General features: G+C 38.8%; 3 long non-coding RNA genes and 1 pseudogene across 10 annotated transcripts; all 4 read right to left on the reverse strand.

Annotated features, from left to right (window-relative positions):
- Nucleotides 1-384: 384 nt before the first annotated feature.
- On the reverse strand, nt 385-2,401 carry LOC117150123. Of its 6 annotated transcripts, XR_004460703.1 has the most exons (7): nt 2,368-2,401; nt 1,982-2,297; nt 1,728-1,926; nt 1,389-1,447; nt 903-1,191; nt 831-846; nt 385-762 (listed from the first exon to the last, which is right to left on the reverse strand). It is a non-coding gene; the product is annotated as an uncharacterized LOC117150123 (long non-coding RNA). The 6 variants fall into 6 exon arrangements; XR_004460704.1 differs by lacking the exons at nt 1,389-1,447; nt 1,728-1,926; nt 1,982-2,297; nt 2,368-2,401 and adding an exon at nt 1,287-1,373 and having other exon boundaries at nt 903-1,206; XR_004460702.1 differs by lacking the exons at nt 1,389-1,447; nt 1,728-1,926; nt 1,982-2,297; nt 2,368-2,401 and adding an exon at nt 1,287-1,370.
- Nucleotides 2,402-2,478: 77 nt separating this feature from the next.
- LOC117150125 lies at nt 2,479-3,407 on the reverse strand. The gene is made up of 4 exons (XR_004460708.1): nt 3,297-3,407; nt 2,848-3,099; nt 2,765-2,790; nt 2,479-2,694 (listed from the first exon to the last, which is right to left on the reverse strand). It is a non-coding gene; the product is annotated as an uncharacterized LOC117150125 (long non-coding RNA).
- Nucleotides 3,408-4,042: 635 nt separating this feature from the next.
- LOC117150109 lies at nt 4,043-6,375 on the reverse strand (annotated as a pseudogene).
- Nucleotides 6,376-6,834: 459 nt separating this feature from the next.
- On the reverse strand, nt 6,835-7,813 carry LOC117150112. 3 transcript variants are annotated; one of them, XR_004460682.1, is made up of 4 exons: nt 7,335-7,813; nt 7,263-7,278; nt 7,168-7,194; nt 6,835-7,122 (listed from the first exon to the last, which is right to left on the reverse strand). It is a non-coding gene; the product is annotated as an uncharacterized LOC117150112 (long non-coding RNA). The 3 variants fall into 3 exon arrangements; XR_004460680.1 differs by having other exon boundaries at nt 6,835-7,194; XR_004460681.1 differs by having other exon boundaries at nt 6,835-7,194; nt 7,263-7,294.
- Nucleotides 7,814-17,163: the final 9,350 nt, after the last annotated feature.

Raw genomic sequence — 17,163 nt, forward strand, 5'->3', positions numbered from 1 at the left:
GAACTTGAAGTTTATTACAAGGCCTGTTTTATATTTTGTAAACTCTAACAGCTCCTATCAAATATAAAGTTTTTTTTTTGTAAATTTTATTAATTGGAATCTACAGCATAGGCATACCAATATATACATTACTTATACATTACTTTACAATTTAAACTACTTTAACAATATTTAATTGTTGTTTTTTTTATTTCATGAAAAAATAATTATAATAATCTCGATGGGAGAGCCTTCTTTTTCTCGGGGGGTGGATAAACCTTCTCGCCAGGGTGTTGGGGTGGGAACCTACCTAGTCGCCGCATATTACTTTCCGCATGGGTCCTCAATACAATACAAAAATACTAACTTGAACATTTCTAGTATTTCTGCCCGATAGGCGATAGACTGGCGGCAAAAAAGATAATAGCCAAAAAGCCCGCCAAAAAAAAAGGCGTGAAATATCGATAACGAGCTGCAGGGAAATTGATAACATATCGATATTCCGCCGTGCCTTTGAGCTATAGAAAAAGCCCGCCTACGCGCCTAGCCCAATTTTGCAAGTCAGTTGAGATTATAAAACAGACAGAGGCGCGCGCGCAACAGTATCTAAAAGTGAAGCCAGCAGCAACAACAACGACGACACTAAACCCGCGGCTCTTCCGTTGCTATGTTTCAAAAACAAAGGGCCTCCTAATTAGTTACAAAACGTACCTGAAAAACAAAATATTAGTGCAACCATAAAAACAATTATAATACCACCAGATTAGCTTCCACCTAATGTACCTAAAAAACAAAAACAAAAATTAATGCTATAATTATAAAAACAAATAAATTGTAAATATAATACTTACCTCCCACCAAATGTACCTGAAAAAACACAAAACTACACAATCACAAAATCAAATAACAAATATAATACTCACCCAATCTCTAATTTTACTTCCATTTCCACGGCTCCAATCGTTGCGACGGTCCTCGGCAACTAATCACGTTCCGGAGGCTCCAAGCTGCAAACCCTGGCGAAATGGCCACAAAACGCGGCGCACCTAGCCACTCTAGATGAACGACCAAGCCACAATCATCACTGACTACTCCTCTGCCAAAACGAGACATATCCAACCACAATAATGGCAGCAGCTCCAAAACTACGTGACGACCGCTGTGCGGGATCTTTCTTCAGGCTTCCTCTTCCCGACGACCGGCGAAGCTGACCTGCAATTTAACAAACTAAATAAATAATTGCAAACATCTACCACTGAGGGTGGAAGAGAAAACCACCAAATGACAGCGGCGCGGGATAAACTTACCACCAATAAACTACCTGCAACGCTTTCCGGACATACATATTGCAAGTGGCGCGCATAAAGCGTCCGCAATTAATTTCCTGCCAAAACAAAAATAATACTCACATCCAATGACTCTCGAGGCCTCCAGCGACTCGATGCTTCCGTCCTTCTGGCGGGGGTACCTGAAAAGAAATAAATTATACAATGTTAGTCCTAAATTTCAATGTTTTTTGTAAAATCACTACAATTTATTAATGTAAACAAAATATGCAAGACGATAATGTTACCAGTCCATGTCTCTGTCTATAATCTAAAGCTTACAAAAAAATACTAACTTAATATTAAATACTAACTATGTCCAAGCCCCAAACTAACCTCATGCAATGTTAATCTCTAAATTCAAATAATTGTACCTACATATTGCATAAAATGTAATCAAAGGTAAAATAAACCTCCACCTACGAAGTAAAAATTAAAATCTCCCAGATCGACGAGCGTCTACATTAGTTGACAATTTTACGACGCCGTCTCCACCTCCTGATGCCACTGCATTATCAAGGATCACTAGCGCGGCGCTGACACCACATTTAAAAGCCTCAAAATCCTTCCCTAAATTGCATAATTTTCCGCAGCATCGTATGTTCAATAATCTTCCGATAACCTTTAAGGAAAGGAAAATCAATAAGAATACTATACAAAATTAATAAAGGACACACAGAAAAACGCAAAACTTGCCAGGCAAACTAGCAGATACATATATGCGACTCCATCCTCCTGACGCCACGCACGTAAATCCTTCAACGCAACCGACAACAAGGGACAGGCACCGCAAAAACAAAATAAAATCGCCAACTTTCGCGATTTTAAACACAAAAAGTTGACAATTTTATGATGCCGTCTCCTTCTCCTGACGCCACTGCATTAATAAGGATAATTAGCGCGGTGCTGTTGCCACATTAATAAGCTGCAAAATTTGTCCTTAAAACGAATATTTCTCCTCAGTATCGTATCTTCAACGAATTCTCCGCTAACCTGCAATAAAAGGAAAATAAATAAGAATTCGATACAAAAATTACTCAAGAGCATATAGACAATAACAAACCGGACAGACAAAGTAGCAGATGATAATAGACGGCTCCATCCTGCTGATGTCAAGCACGCAGCTCCAGTTTCCAAGACTACAACTATTGAAACAAGGGAACACAAGCTGGGAAATTATTATATTATTATATTATATATTACTGGGAAATATATATTTATAATATAATACTTATCTAATTGCCAACTTGATGACTCCAAAATCGCGGCATTCCAGCTGCAATAACACAATAAAAAGGGCCTCCAAGTTAGCCCTCATAAAACGTGCCTGAAAAGCAAAAAAATCAACGCAATTATAAAAGCAATACAATACTCACCCCAGACTAGTTTCCTTCTTAAGTACATGAAAAACAATAACAAACGCAACTTTATAAACAAATATACACAAATATAATACTTACCTTAAATTAAATTCCACTCAATGTACCTGAAACAACAAAAATTAATGCAATCATAAAAAACAAATAACATATATAATACTTACCAAATACAATTCTTACATTAATTTCCATGCCTATCACGTTGCGGCGGCCCCCTGCAACAAATCTCGAACCGGCGGCCCCAAGCTGCCAATCCTGACGCTATGGCCACAAGACGCGGCGCACCTGGCTTTCCTCGGTGATAGACCGAGCTACAATCCTCACTGACGACTTCTCTGCCACGAGACGAACGCCACCACCATAATGCCAGCAGCTCAGTAAAAATGCAATGACAGCTGACGACCGGCATTTTGCATCTGCAATACAAACGAACTCATTAAACAATTGCATAAATCTGCCACTGACGATATAACGGATCTTCACCAAATGACGGCAGCGCGGGATGCTGCTACCGAGAACACTTCACCTGCAACTCAGGCCGGACAAACTTGTTGCAAGTGGCCCACTTCCAGCGGCCGCAACAGTCCACAGCCAACACACAACAAAAACTCACCTGTGATGACTCCTTAGGCTCCTCAGCGACTCGATGCTTCCGTCCTTCTGGCGGGGGTACCTGAAAAGAAATAAATTACACAATGTTAGTCCTAAATTTCAATGTTTTTTGTAAAATCACTACAATTTATTAATGTAAACAAAACATGCAAGACGATAATGTTACCAGTCCATGTCCCTGTCTATAATCTAAAGCTTACAAAAAAAATGCTAACTTATATTATATTTTTTTTCACATATGAGTATTGCAAACATTTAATTATATATACGTGATAGGGCAGAAAAATTTCATAAATTTTGTGTGGCTCTAGTCTTGATAAAGTGCCAAATTTGGTGTGTCTGTGTCTTGAACATTTATCTATTTGATAAAGCCGCAATTATTTTGCGCTTGCTCTACTATTTAATGTTGAACAATACGATTTTTTTGAGGCGGATGGTTTAATTAAGGATACTTTCACTTGTGGTTGTTACGTTATAGAAAAGCATTCGCTTTTCTATTTCAGGTTACGTGTTTAAGAGTTACTAATGCCATTTCAAATTGATCATGTCGATCACTAAGCCGAGGATAAACTAATTAACTACGTTTTCATTATTGTTATGTTCAGCATCCATGTACATATACATATGCTTATAAAAATTCAGACGCGCTGCCCTACTGCCCTATTCCATCGAATCGACGATGGCGCGTGTGAGACACCCATCGATGGATCGACTCCATTTCATTTAACTATGTACTCTTATAAATGTAGATTTGCCGATTCGCATCTCGGGTAAATGTACACTAACACATATATGGTTTCTATGCGGCCCTTGCTCATGCTCTACCATCGCACTCTTATGCGTCGCTTTAAATAAAAATGAATAATGGTATCGAGAACTGTCGAGCCTATGTACAGGATTCGTGGGGACGTGTTCGTGTAGGCGGTAATACAATATTATAATTTCAATTTAATTGAGTTAACTGGATCACGGAGACTGCTGTAATGCTGGCTGGCTGCTGATGCTTTGGTGGTTGCTGAAGTAAAAGTTGTTGTTGCGTATGTTGCCAGGGTTCGCCAGCGGATGCAGCTGAGCAGGGCCACGCGGGCTGCACGCAGTGGCACAGCAGGCGCAGATGCATCTCAGCCAGGTTGCGACGACGACAGCGACGGGCGGGACGATGCCAGCGGGGCAGCGGGACGCCGTCACTTACGACGCTGGAAGACACGTTGCAGTGCCTTGCGCCAGAAAAAGCGATGCGATTTGTTCTTGGTGGGTGTCTGCGGGTCCTCTATTTGAGCAAGTGCCACACCCAAGTCCTCAACCAAGTCCAAATCGTTTTCGGGAGCGATGCGACGACGTGTAGGTGTAGCTGGCACTGTGCTGGCCGTGTTTGTCGAAATGGATGCGTGGGGATGTGGAGTGGGTGGTGCTGAGGCTGTGGTTACGAAGGGTGCAACCAAATAAGGTCGGTCCTTCAGTGCCGCCATTGCTGCAGCCGATATGGAAGCAATTGATGAGATGGAAGCCAAAGTAGCCACCGATGCCGAAGATTCTATATAGCCCCTGCCAACTTCTCCGTCTGCTGTTACTGCCGGTGATCCACCTTTTAGTGCTATTGCTCTTGTTCCTTTTCCTGTTCCGGTTCCTGCTAGAGCTCCCCCTCCATCTGCTGTTGCTGGCTGGGTGGCACGCAGCCAACAACCAGGTTGCATCGTATCTTATCTAAGCCACGGGTGCTGCAGACACTCCGCAGCGGTGGCACGCTTGTTCGGATCGAGCTCGAGCATGGGCTTAAGGAACGAAGCGAATGACGCCGCATCCTTTTGCGACCACTCGTACTTCTCCAGAAGAACGTCCATTAGGCCCCAGGGCTTAAGGCCCGAGATATTTCGTAGCTCGCAGGAACGGGTAAACGACTTCGCCGCATAGGTGGCGTTTAACAAAATGTACCGCGGTATTGGACCCAGCAGCTCGATGATGTGGGCCAAATGGTCCTCGTCGCGGGTGTACGATTCGCCGGAGTGTGGCTCAAAAAGATAGTCACCGGTGGCCAGTTCGAATACCATGCATGCAGTGCTCCAGATATCCGCAGAGGTGTTATAGCCCGCACCGATAATAACTTCTAGTGACCGATATTGGCGCGTTTGAATGTCCTCAGTCAAGTGATTATTAACCCAACAAGATTTGCACAGATGGGCTATCTTTACGTTGACATTGCATTCCTCTAACGCCGGATCCTGTTTAGCCTTGTGCTTTGCTTGCGGCGCCGGAGGAAGTGTTGAAAGGGTTAGATCCGAATGCGGTCCATTCGTAGCTGAAGATGTATTCTCCACGGAGCGTGAGCGCACATGAGGCTCGTCCACGCACAGGAAGACATTCTCGGGCTTTATGTCCGTGTGGATGATCTGGCAGCACGTGTGAAGATAGTCAAGACCCTCCAGCACCTGGCGGGTAATAGCTTTGACGTTGGCCAGTGGAATACCGCGTAATTGGGACTTCCGTATGAGTTTCAGGAGATTGTCACCCAGCATCTCGAACACAATACAAATATGGGTGCCATTAAGGCCGGTGATCTTGAAGTCGTCCAGCATCTGGACGGTTTTGCGACGGCGTGGATTCGATGGATCGGTCTCGCGCACCGTCTTGAGTATCTTTATTTCGTGCCTTATCGTCTTGTCAAAGTGCGGTGCCGACTTGAAAATTTTAATTGCCACATATCTCATTGCCTGCAAGTCCCAGCACAGCCAAACAGTAGAGTAGTCGCCACAGCTCAATTTACGGATGACATGGTAGCGATCTGCCGAAAAAAATTGCATTAATCTGCTGCTCTTCTCGAAAAGGAACAAAGTTCAACGGTTTGGGAAGAGTAGCGCAGTACCACTTAGGGAAATTAAATTACCAATGATCTTTTCGGATGGCTCATAATCCATTTTAGTTGCAACACTGTCACCTCACGACTGACCAAGCGCGACTAGACGAACGCGAGAGCTGCTCTCCGCTTAAATTCAATTAAAATACGACAGCGAATGCAGTTGAGTGCGTTTTCACGGGGCTACTTCTATATTACAGCACAAAGGCCTGAAAGGTATGGTATGGTGCCAAAATCAGTTGATTGGCATTTGGAAGCTCCAAATATTCTACTGACAATGTATATGAACTTGAAGTTTATTACAAGGCCTGTTTTATATTTTGTAAACTCTAACAGCTCCTATCAAATATAAAGTTTTTTTTTTGTAAATTTTATTAATTGGAATCTACAGCATAGGCATACCAATATATACATTACTTATACATTACTTTACAATTTAAACTACTTTAACAATATTTAATTGTTGTTTTTTTTATTTCATGAAAAAATAATTATAATAATCTCGATGGGAGAGCCTTCTTTTTCTCGGGGGGTGGATAAACCTTCTCGCCAGGGTGTTGGGGTGGGAACCTACCTAGTCGCCGCATATTACTTTCCGCATGGGTCCTCAATACAATACAAAAATACTAACTTGAACATTTCTAGTATTTCTGCCCGATAGGCGATAGACTGGCGGCAAAAAAGATAATAGCCAAAAAGCCCGCCAAAAAAAAAAGGCGTGAAATATCGATAACGAGCTGCAGGGAAATTGATAACATATCGATATTCCGCCGTGCCTTTGAGCTATAGAAAAAGCCCGCCTACGCGCCTAGCCCAATTTTGCAAGTCAGTTGAGATTATAAAACAGACAGAGGCGCGCGCGCAACAGTATCTAAAAGTGAAGCCAGCAGCAACAACAACGACGACACTAAACCCGCGGCTCTTCCGTTGCTATGTTTCAAAAACAAAGGGCCTCCTAATTAGTTACAAAACGTACCTGAAAAACAAAATATTAGTGCAACCATAAAAACAATTATAATACCACCAGATTAGCTTCCACCTAATGTACCTAAAAAACAAAAACAAAAATTAATGCTATAATTATAAAAACAAATAAATTGTAAATATAATACTTACCTCCCACCAAATGTACCTGAAAAAACACAAAACTACACAATCACAAAATCAAATAACAAATATAATACTCACCCAATCTCTAATTTTACTTCCATTTCCACGGCTCCAATCGTTGCGACGGTCCTCGGCAACTAATCACGTTCCGGAGGCTCCAAGCTACAAACCCTGGCGAAATGGCCACAAAACGCGGCGCACCTAGCCACTCTAGATGAACGACCAAGCCACAATCATCACTGACGACTCCTCTGCCAAAACGAGACATATCCAACCACAATAATGGCAGCAGCTCCAAAACTACGTGACGACCGCTGTGCGGGATCTTTCTTCAGGCTTCCTCTTCCCGACGACCGGCGAAGCTGACCTGCAATTTAACAAACTAAATAAATAATTGCAAACATCTACCACTGAGGGTGGAAGAGAAAACCACCAAATGACAGCGGCGCGGGATAAACTTACCACCAATAAACTACCTGCAACGCTTTCCGGACATACATATTGCAAGTGGCGCGCATAAAGCGTCCGCAATTAATTTCCTGCCAAAACACAAATAATACTCACATCCAATGACTCTCGAGGCCTCCAGCGACTCGATGCTTCCGTCCTTCTGGCGGGGGTACCTGAAAAGAAATAAATTATACAATGTTAGTCCTAAATTTCAATGTTTTTTGTAAAATCACTACAATTTATTAATGTAAACAAAATATGCAAGACGATAATGTTACCAGTCCATGTCCCTGTCTATAATCTTAAGCTTACAAAAAAAATACTAACTTATATTATATTTTTTTTCACATATGAGTATTGCAAACATTTAATTATATATACGTGATAGGGCAGAAAAATTTCATAAATTTTGTGTGGCTCTAGTCTTGATAAAGTGCCAAATTTGGTGTGTCTGTGTCTTGAACATTTATCTATTTGATAAAGCCGCAATTATTTTGCGCTTGCTCTACTATTTAATGTTGAACAATACGATTTTTTTGAGGCGGATGGTTTAATTAAGGATACTTTCACTTGTGGTTGTTACGTTATAGAAAAGCATTCGCTTTTCTATTTCAGGTTACGTGTTTAAGAGTTACTAATGCCATTTCAAATTGATCATGTCGATCACTAAGCCGAGGATAAACTAATTAACTACGTTTTCATTATTGTTATGTTCAGCATCCATGTACATATACATATGCTTATAAAAATTCAGACGCGCTGCCCTACTGCCCTATTCCATCGAATCGACGATGGCGCGTGTGAGACACCCATCGATGGATCGACTCCATTTCATTTAACTATGTACTCTTATAAATGTAGATTTGCCGATTCGCATCTCGGGTAAATGTACACTAACACATATATGGTTTCTATGCGGCCCTTGCTCATGCTCTACCATCGCACTCTTATGCGTCGCTTTAAATAAAAATGAATAATGGTATCGAGAACTGTCGAGCCTATGTACAGGATTCGTGGGGACGTGTTCGTGTAGGCGGTAATACAATATTATAATTTCAATTTAATTGAGTTAACTGGATCACGGAGACTGCTGTAATGCTGGCTGGCTGCTGATGCTTTGGTGGTTGCTGAAGTAAAAGTTGTTGTTGCGTATGTTGCCAGGGTTCGCCAGCGGATGCAGCTGAGCAGGGCAACGCGGGCTGCACGCAGTGGCACAGCAGGCGCAGATGCATCTCAGCCAGGTTGCGACGACGACAGCGACGGGCGGGACGATGCCAGCAGCGGGACGCCGTCACTTACGACGCTGGAAGACACGTTGCAGTGCCTTGCGCCAGAAAAAGCGATGCGATTTGTTCTTGGTGGGTGTCTGCGGGTCCTCTATTTGAGCAAGTGCCACACCCAAGTCCTCAACCAAGTCCAAATCGTTTTCGGGAGCGATGCGACGACGTGTAGGTGTAGCTGGCACTGTGCTGGCCGTGTTTGTCGAAATGGATGCGTGGGGATGTGGAGTGGGTGGTGCTGAGGCTGTGGTTACGAAGGGTGCAACCAAATAAGGTCCGTCCTTCAGTGCCGCCATTGCTGCAGCCGATATGGAAGCGATTGATGAGATGGAAGCCAAAGTAGCCACCGATGCCGAAGATTCTATATAGCCCCTGCCAACTTCTCCGTCTGCTGTTACTGCCGGTGATCCACCTTTTAGTGCTATTGCTCTTGTTCCTTTTCCTGTTCAATTCAATTAAAATACGACAGCGAATGCAGTTGAGTGCGTTTTCACGGGGCTACTTCTATATTACAGCACAAAGGCCTGAAAGGTATGGTATGGTGCCAAAATCAGTTGATTGGCATTTGGAAGCTCCAAATATTCTACTGACAATGTATAAGAACTTGAAGTTTATTACAAGGCCTGTTTTATATTTTGTAAACTCTAACAGCTCCTATTGTAGTGTATCTACCCTCACTATAACTCTACTCTACATATATATAAGTAACGTACATACATTGTGACACTTTGTTGCAAACACAAATAAACATAATTCACATCAAAGACCACATGCACTTACATAAACACTCCAGCCAATGAAATACGATCTAACGCTTATACATAAGCCGATCGCGGAGCGTGAGAATGCTGAGCATGCACTTAGCAGCTCAAGTGGTCAAGCCATACATAACATATGTATGCCTTCTGCATACACATGTATATGTATATACAATATGTACAATATGTAAGAACACCATGTACGGGTAGCTGTACCCAAAGACAGCAACATAGGATTCATTCAAATAAAACGATTCAAACGGAACAGACGCTCTGAGCTATTCAATATCTATTACACTGAGCTATTACTTATTACTTATTACATGGCGACCGTGACTTGGTCTCGAGTCTGCCTCTGTGTTGTGCCTCTGTGTATTGTGATTATGTATCGTGTATTGTGTTTGTGTTAAAAAAAAAAAAAACAACATTTTGTGCCTATTATATTCAACGTGTGAACACACAAACATAACTAAAATGTACTTGTAGTACTTGGACGCATTAAATGCAAATATATGTTCAATTGAAACAAACAAAGCACAAAAACACACAAAAACACACACAAAAACGCACAAAAACACGCAAACACAGCACACACAGAAGAACAAGCGGCGATTGATGGCAGACGAGCCACAATTCGCCAATGCACAACCACAAGTGCAACGGGACCAGCCAACGCTAGAGGAAGCGTTGCAGTTAAACAACGCCGATGGACCACGCCCACTCACAGTAGCTGAGTACCGGGCACGGCAGGAGAAGAAACAACTACGAAAGCACAAACGCTCAGGACGGAGGATTAAACTACTACAACAACGCCGACTGGTCAAGGAAATGACCCAGTTGGCAAAAGAAGAATCAGCACGACAACGCTACCAAGAGCGTTTGGAAGCCATTGAACAAGAACTTCGCCAAAGTGCGAAGACACGCAAACGGGCTGCTTAAATGCAAATGCCCCAATTTGCCTTAGAATTAAAATAAACCCAAGCCGAGGCGGGAAACCGCTGCTTGGAAATACTAACAAAACTTTATGCTAGGCTTTATACTAAAAAATGTGGTTGGAGATTTTTTTTTTTTTTTAAATCCTATTGAATTGTAAATTGTGACTTGTGAGCCAACCACATTAGCACTATCAAATTTCCATGTCTCTGGCACTGAGTATATATACTCAGTTGCAAATAATTTGTGTAACTTTAACAACTTTAAATTTTCTATTTCAAAAATAAAATTTTACATTTTAAATTTAAATGAGTAACATTTTAAAAATGGATTAAAAAAAAAAAAAATAACTTTCTTAAAGAGAATTTTCTTTCTAAAAATACAAGAAAAAATAGATTTTTATTTTTCATATTATATATAATAACATTATATATAATACTTCAAAAAAAAAAAAAACGTTTCATTGAATATATAAAAATATTCAACACAAATTAAAATAAATTCTCTCTTCAATTTAAAATTAGGCAAATCAAATAAAAATTAGAAATAAAATTAGGAAACCTAATAAGTAAAACAATTATATTACATGTCATTAAAATTGAATGAGCATTAAAGATAATTCCATACCGAAGATAGACCCCCTAAAGACAATCATTTCGGAACTGTCTACTATGTTAGACAAAAATTCCAATATAGCGGACTCCACCGCAAACGTAATCAATACAGTTCAGGTATCACAGCCCGAACTTAAAATAATTACGGTACTCCTCATAATAATAGTAGTACTGCTATGTGCGAGTATGATAACGAAATTGTACAAACTACATAACAGATGCCTCAAGAAGAAATACTTGAGTAAGGCATTGGACCTAGATAAGGTCTAAAGTAGTACCCTGCGTACAAATTTCGAATATTCAATTAAATAGAAATTATCTTTACATATATATATAAAAAAAAAAAAAAGAATATCAAACATACTATAAATGAAATATTAAGTAGAGACCCCCACTTCGCAAGTAGACTATATTTTATACTTGCCGAGCAACCCGTAAGCCTTTACGAGTTGCAAATATTATACATTAACACCTACAACTGCGAGTTCTTTCCAATGTTCGGGTTGGAAAGAGAACAAGAAATCATGGTATTAAATTCAATACCAAATGTTATCGCAGAAGTTGTAGAAATATCAAACCCAATACTAGGGTCAACAGAAATAATAACAGTTCGTAAGAATTAGAGCATGGAATGGCATGAAATATGCACAACAATTAAAAATATTAAAACTAAATTCGATAAGACATATAAATGCTTATCGCCCAATAGGCCTATACAGGCTGAAACAATTAAAAAACATGCATCTACATTAGTCGACTGCTTTAATGAAGCACGAACACTAATATACGAACATAGAGAAACACTTAATTCTGAACACTGGTCTAAGTTATCAAGACTATTAACCAAACTTCGATTAAACTTGATAGCAGTTAAAAGGAAATTTAGTTTGGAAATTTCAATTCCAACAATACTAAATACCCCTTTAACGATTGATACAGACGAACAATCTGAATCAATAGAACCAGAAGAAATCGATTTAGAGGTCACCGAGTCGGAAGAAAAATATACCGACATCGAGGATAAAGACCTACTAAACCTAACAATCCCAGCTATATTAACATTAGCTGAAGACACTAATCAGGAAAAATTTAAAACAGAAAACATAATGGCACAGTCCAATATTGATTTTCTGAATACAGCATCAAAGCTTATACCCGACTTTGACGGTAAGGCTGAAAACTTAACAAGTTTTATAGATGCTCTAAACATTGTAGATACAATCAAAGGTGAGCATGAGTCTCTAGCTGTTTCGGTTATAAAAACCAAACTTAAAGGCCATGCAAGAAACCTCATAAGTAATGAGCAGACAATTGCTGCAATCATTACTCAACTGTCAAGTGCAGTTAAAGGAGAATCGGTAGAAGTTATATCAGCTAAGCTTCTCAGTCTCCAACAAAAGAGTAAAACGGCCAACCAATACACCCAAGAGGTGGAGAAACTGACAAAGGCCCTTGAAGGCGCCTATATCAGTGAAGGTTTAGGCCAAACTCTTGCCAATAAATACAGCACTACCACAGCTGTAAAGGCCATGACGAAAAATTGCTCCATTGATAAGGTAAAACTTATCATGCAAGCAGGCACATTCACAAACATGAATGATGCCATATCTAAATTTGTAAACAGCTGCACGGAGATAACAGGTCAGAGTAACACTGTACTCTATTATCGACGAGGTGCAAATAACAATAATAGAGGGGGCCGAGGTTATAATCGCGGCAGAAATGGCAACAATTACAACCGAGGCAACAATAATAGTAATAACTATAACAACCGTGGAGGAAGACGAGGCCGAAACCAAGGTAGAGGCCGCGGCAACTCCAACCAAGGTTACAATACCAACAATGTGAGAGTGACGCAAAACACGTCGGAAAACTCACAGACCCCTTTAGGAAACAATCAATAAATGCTAGAGTTCATTCCATCAATTATAGTCTTAATATATTCGTAACTTTTTACAATAATTCAACTGATAACAAGTTAACATTTCTCATTGATACTGGTGCAGATATCTCACTTTTAAAAGTTAATTCAGATAACTTCAAAATTCAGGATGACAAAATAATAAACATCCAAGGCATAGGCCAAGGTGTAATAAAGTCTCAAGGAACAACCCTAATAGATCTTCAATCAACAAAATATATTATTCCACATGAATTTCATTTGGTAAACTCAAATTTTTCAATACCATGTGATGGAATAATAGGCATTGACTTTATAAAAAAATTCAATTGCCAACTTGACTTCAAACCAAGTGAAGACTGGTTTATAATTAGACCCCAAAATTTAAATTATCCAATATATGTCCCAATAACATATAGCGCTGGCAACAATACAGTTCTTCTGCCAGCCAGATCACAAGTTATTCGGAAAATAGACATCAATAGCGTAAATGATCAAATATTCGTTCCTAATCAGGAAATACATAATGGAATTTATGTTGCGAATACAATAGCAGCATCAAAAAATGTATATATTCGACTTCTAAATACCACTAATTTCGACCAAATGGTCAAAGTAAACAAAATCAAATATGAAAATCTTAAAGATTATGACATTCATAATACCAATCTAGAAGATAGAAGCGAAAAAGTACTATCATTACTGAAGAAAAATTTTCCAGAACAATTTAAAAGTCAATTAACTGAATTATGCACAAAGTATAGTGATGTGTTCGGACTGGAAACCGAACCAATATCAACAAATAATTTTTATAAACAAACATTAAGACTTAAAGATGATGAACCCATTTATATTAAGAACTACAGAAGCCCGCATAGCCATATCGAAGAAATTCAAAAACAAGTAGGGAAATTAATTAACGACAAAATCGTAGAACCATCTGTATCTGAATATAACAGCCCACTCTTGCTAGTTCCGAAAAAATCATTACCGAATTCAGAACAAAAGAAATGGCGATTAGTAATTGACTATCGTCAAATTAATAAGAAACTACTTTCTGATAAATTCCCACTCCCTAGAATTGATGACATTTTAGATCAACTAGGTCGAGCTAAATACTTTTCATGCCTTGACTTGATGTCAGGTTTCCATCAAATAGAACTTGAAGAAAACTCAAGAAATATAACATCTTTTTCAACAAGCAATGGCTCATATCGCTTCACGCGATTACCATTTGGTCTCAAAATAGCACCAAATTCATTTCAGAGAATGATGACTATATCATTCTCTGGTTTAGAACCTTCTCAGGCATTCCTTTATATGGATGACTTAATGGTGATAGGATGTTCCGAAAAACACATGATTAAAAACTTAACTGATGTTTTTAATATATGTAGGAAACATAACCTAAAGTTGCATCCGGAAAAATGTTCATTTTTCATGCATGAAGTGACATTCCTAGGTCACAAATGCACAGACAAAGGAGTTTTGCCAGATGACAAAAAATATGACGTCATCAAAAATTATCCTGTCCCTCACGATGCAGACAGCGCAAGACGATTTGTAGCATTCTGCAACTATTATCGTCGATTTATAAAGAACTTCGCCGACTATTCACGGCACATAACTAGATTATGTAAAAAGAATGTTCCTTTTGAATGGTCAAGCGAATGCCAAAACGCATTCGAATACCTTAAAGAAAAGCTTATGCACCCCACATTATTACAATATCCTGATTTTCGCAAAGAATTTTGCATCATAACGGATGCTAGTAAACAAGCTTGTGGAGCGGTTTTAACCCAGAACCGAGACGGAATTCAGCTCCCAATATCTTATGCATCACGTTCGTTTACAAAAGGGGAAAGCAATAAGAGTACAACGGAACAAGAGTTAGCGGCAATTCATTGGGCAATTACCCATTTTAGACCATACATTTATGGCAAACATTTCACAATCAAAACAGATCACAGACCTTTAACATATCTATTTTCTATGACCAATCCCAGTTCAAAATTAACTCGCATGCGACTAGAGCTTGAAGAATACGACTTCACTGTAGAATACCTAAAGGGAAAAGATAATTTTGTGGCAGATGCACTGTCACGTATCACTATAAACGAGCTGAAAGACATATCAGCAAATGTACTAAAAGTCACTACAAGACAGCAAAGTAAACAGAAAAATATCTGCGCAGATACTAATATAAATAAACAAGAAGAAACTCTTGTTAACGCTTCTAAGCCCAACGTATATGAAGTCATTAATAATGACGAAATACGAAAAGTAGTGACTCTGCGAATAACTGAATCAAAATGTTTATTCAAACATGGAAATAAAGTTATAGCAAGAATTGATGTTAGCGATCTGTACACCAATGGAATTCTAGACTTAGGTCAGTTCTTCCAAAGGCTTGAAACACAAGCCGGTATACATGAGATCAGCCAACTCAAAGTGGCACCGAGCGAAAAGATCTTTGAAACAATTTCAATAGACTCTTTTAAAAAAATGGGCAATAAATTATTGAAAATATTGAGAGTAGCGCTACTCAAGCCGGTGACCCAAATATATGATCAAAAAGATCAAGAAGCGATACTGTTTACATACCATGACGATCCAATTCAAGGAGGTCATACAGGCATTACAAGAACGCTAGCAAAAATTAAAAGACATTATTATTGGAAAAATATGACACGTCATATCAAAGAGTACGTTAATAAATGTCAAAAATGCCTTACGTCTAAAACAACGACGCATACAAAAACACCCCTTACAATAACGGAAACACCAACTTGCGCTTTCGACAGAGTGATAGTAGACACTATAGGTCCACTACCCAAATCGGAAAATGGTAATGAATATGCAGTCACTCTAATCTGTGACTTAACAAAATATTTAGTTGCCATACCAATTCCCAACAAAAATGCAAATACAGTCGCAAAAGCTATATTTGAATCATTCATTCTGAAGTACGGTCCAATGAAGACGTTCATTACGGACATGGGAACAGAATACAAGAATAGCATTATAGCCGACTTATGCAAATATCTGAGAATAGACAATATAACGTCTACAGCACACCACCACCAGACATTAGGTACCGTTGAAAGAAGTCATCGAACCTTCAATGAGTACATTCGTTCATATATATCAGTAGATAAAACTGACTGGGACATATGGTTACAATATTTTGTGTACTGTTTTAACACTACACCATCCGTAACGCATAATTACTGTCCATATGAACTAGTATTTGGTAAGACTAGTAATTTAGCAAAACAATTTAGTAACATAGATAATATAGACCCTATATATAACATAGATGATTACGCTAAAGAAGTTAAATTTAGACTAGAAAACGCGTATAAAAGAGCACGCATATTATTAGAAAGTAATAAAGTAAAACAGAAAACCAGTTATGATAACAAAGTTAGCGATTTTAAACTAAAAGTAGGAGATAACGTTTTAATAAGAAACGAAACAGGTCACAAACTAGAACCAACGTATCTAGGGCCATTCGAAGTAATTAGAATCGAAGAAAACAATAACATAGTAATTAGGAATAAAAAGAACAAAGAACAGAAAGTTCATAAGGATAGGTTAAAAATATATAATTAATGAAACGTTTTATACAAAATAAATAACTAAAAAAAAAAAAAAAGGTCTGATCAACCGAAAAAAAAAATTAAATAAGTTTTTGTCTAAGAAAGTTAAAAATAGAAGCATAACGTAATTATAAACAACAAAAAAAAAAATATAAAAAAAAAAAAAATTTCTTTTACACAAATTATTCTGAGACCAAACTTTTTCTAATAGAAAGGATAAATAAGAAATAATATAAGAAAAAAAATGTTTTAATTAATTAAATGACTACATATATTACGTCATTTCTCTAAAAAGGGAGGTGTAGTGTATCTACCCTCACTATAACTCTACTCTACATATATATAAGTAACGTACATACATTGTGACACT

Source organism: Drosophila mauritiana, unplaced genomic scaffold (assembly GCF_004382145.1).
Source record: "Drosophila mauritiana strain mau12 unplaced genomic scaffold, ASM438214v1 Y_33, whole genome shotgun sequence".
Lineage (NCBI taxonomy): Eukaryota > Metazoa > Arthropoda > Insecta > Diptera > Drosophilidae > Drosophila > Drosophila mauritiana.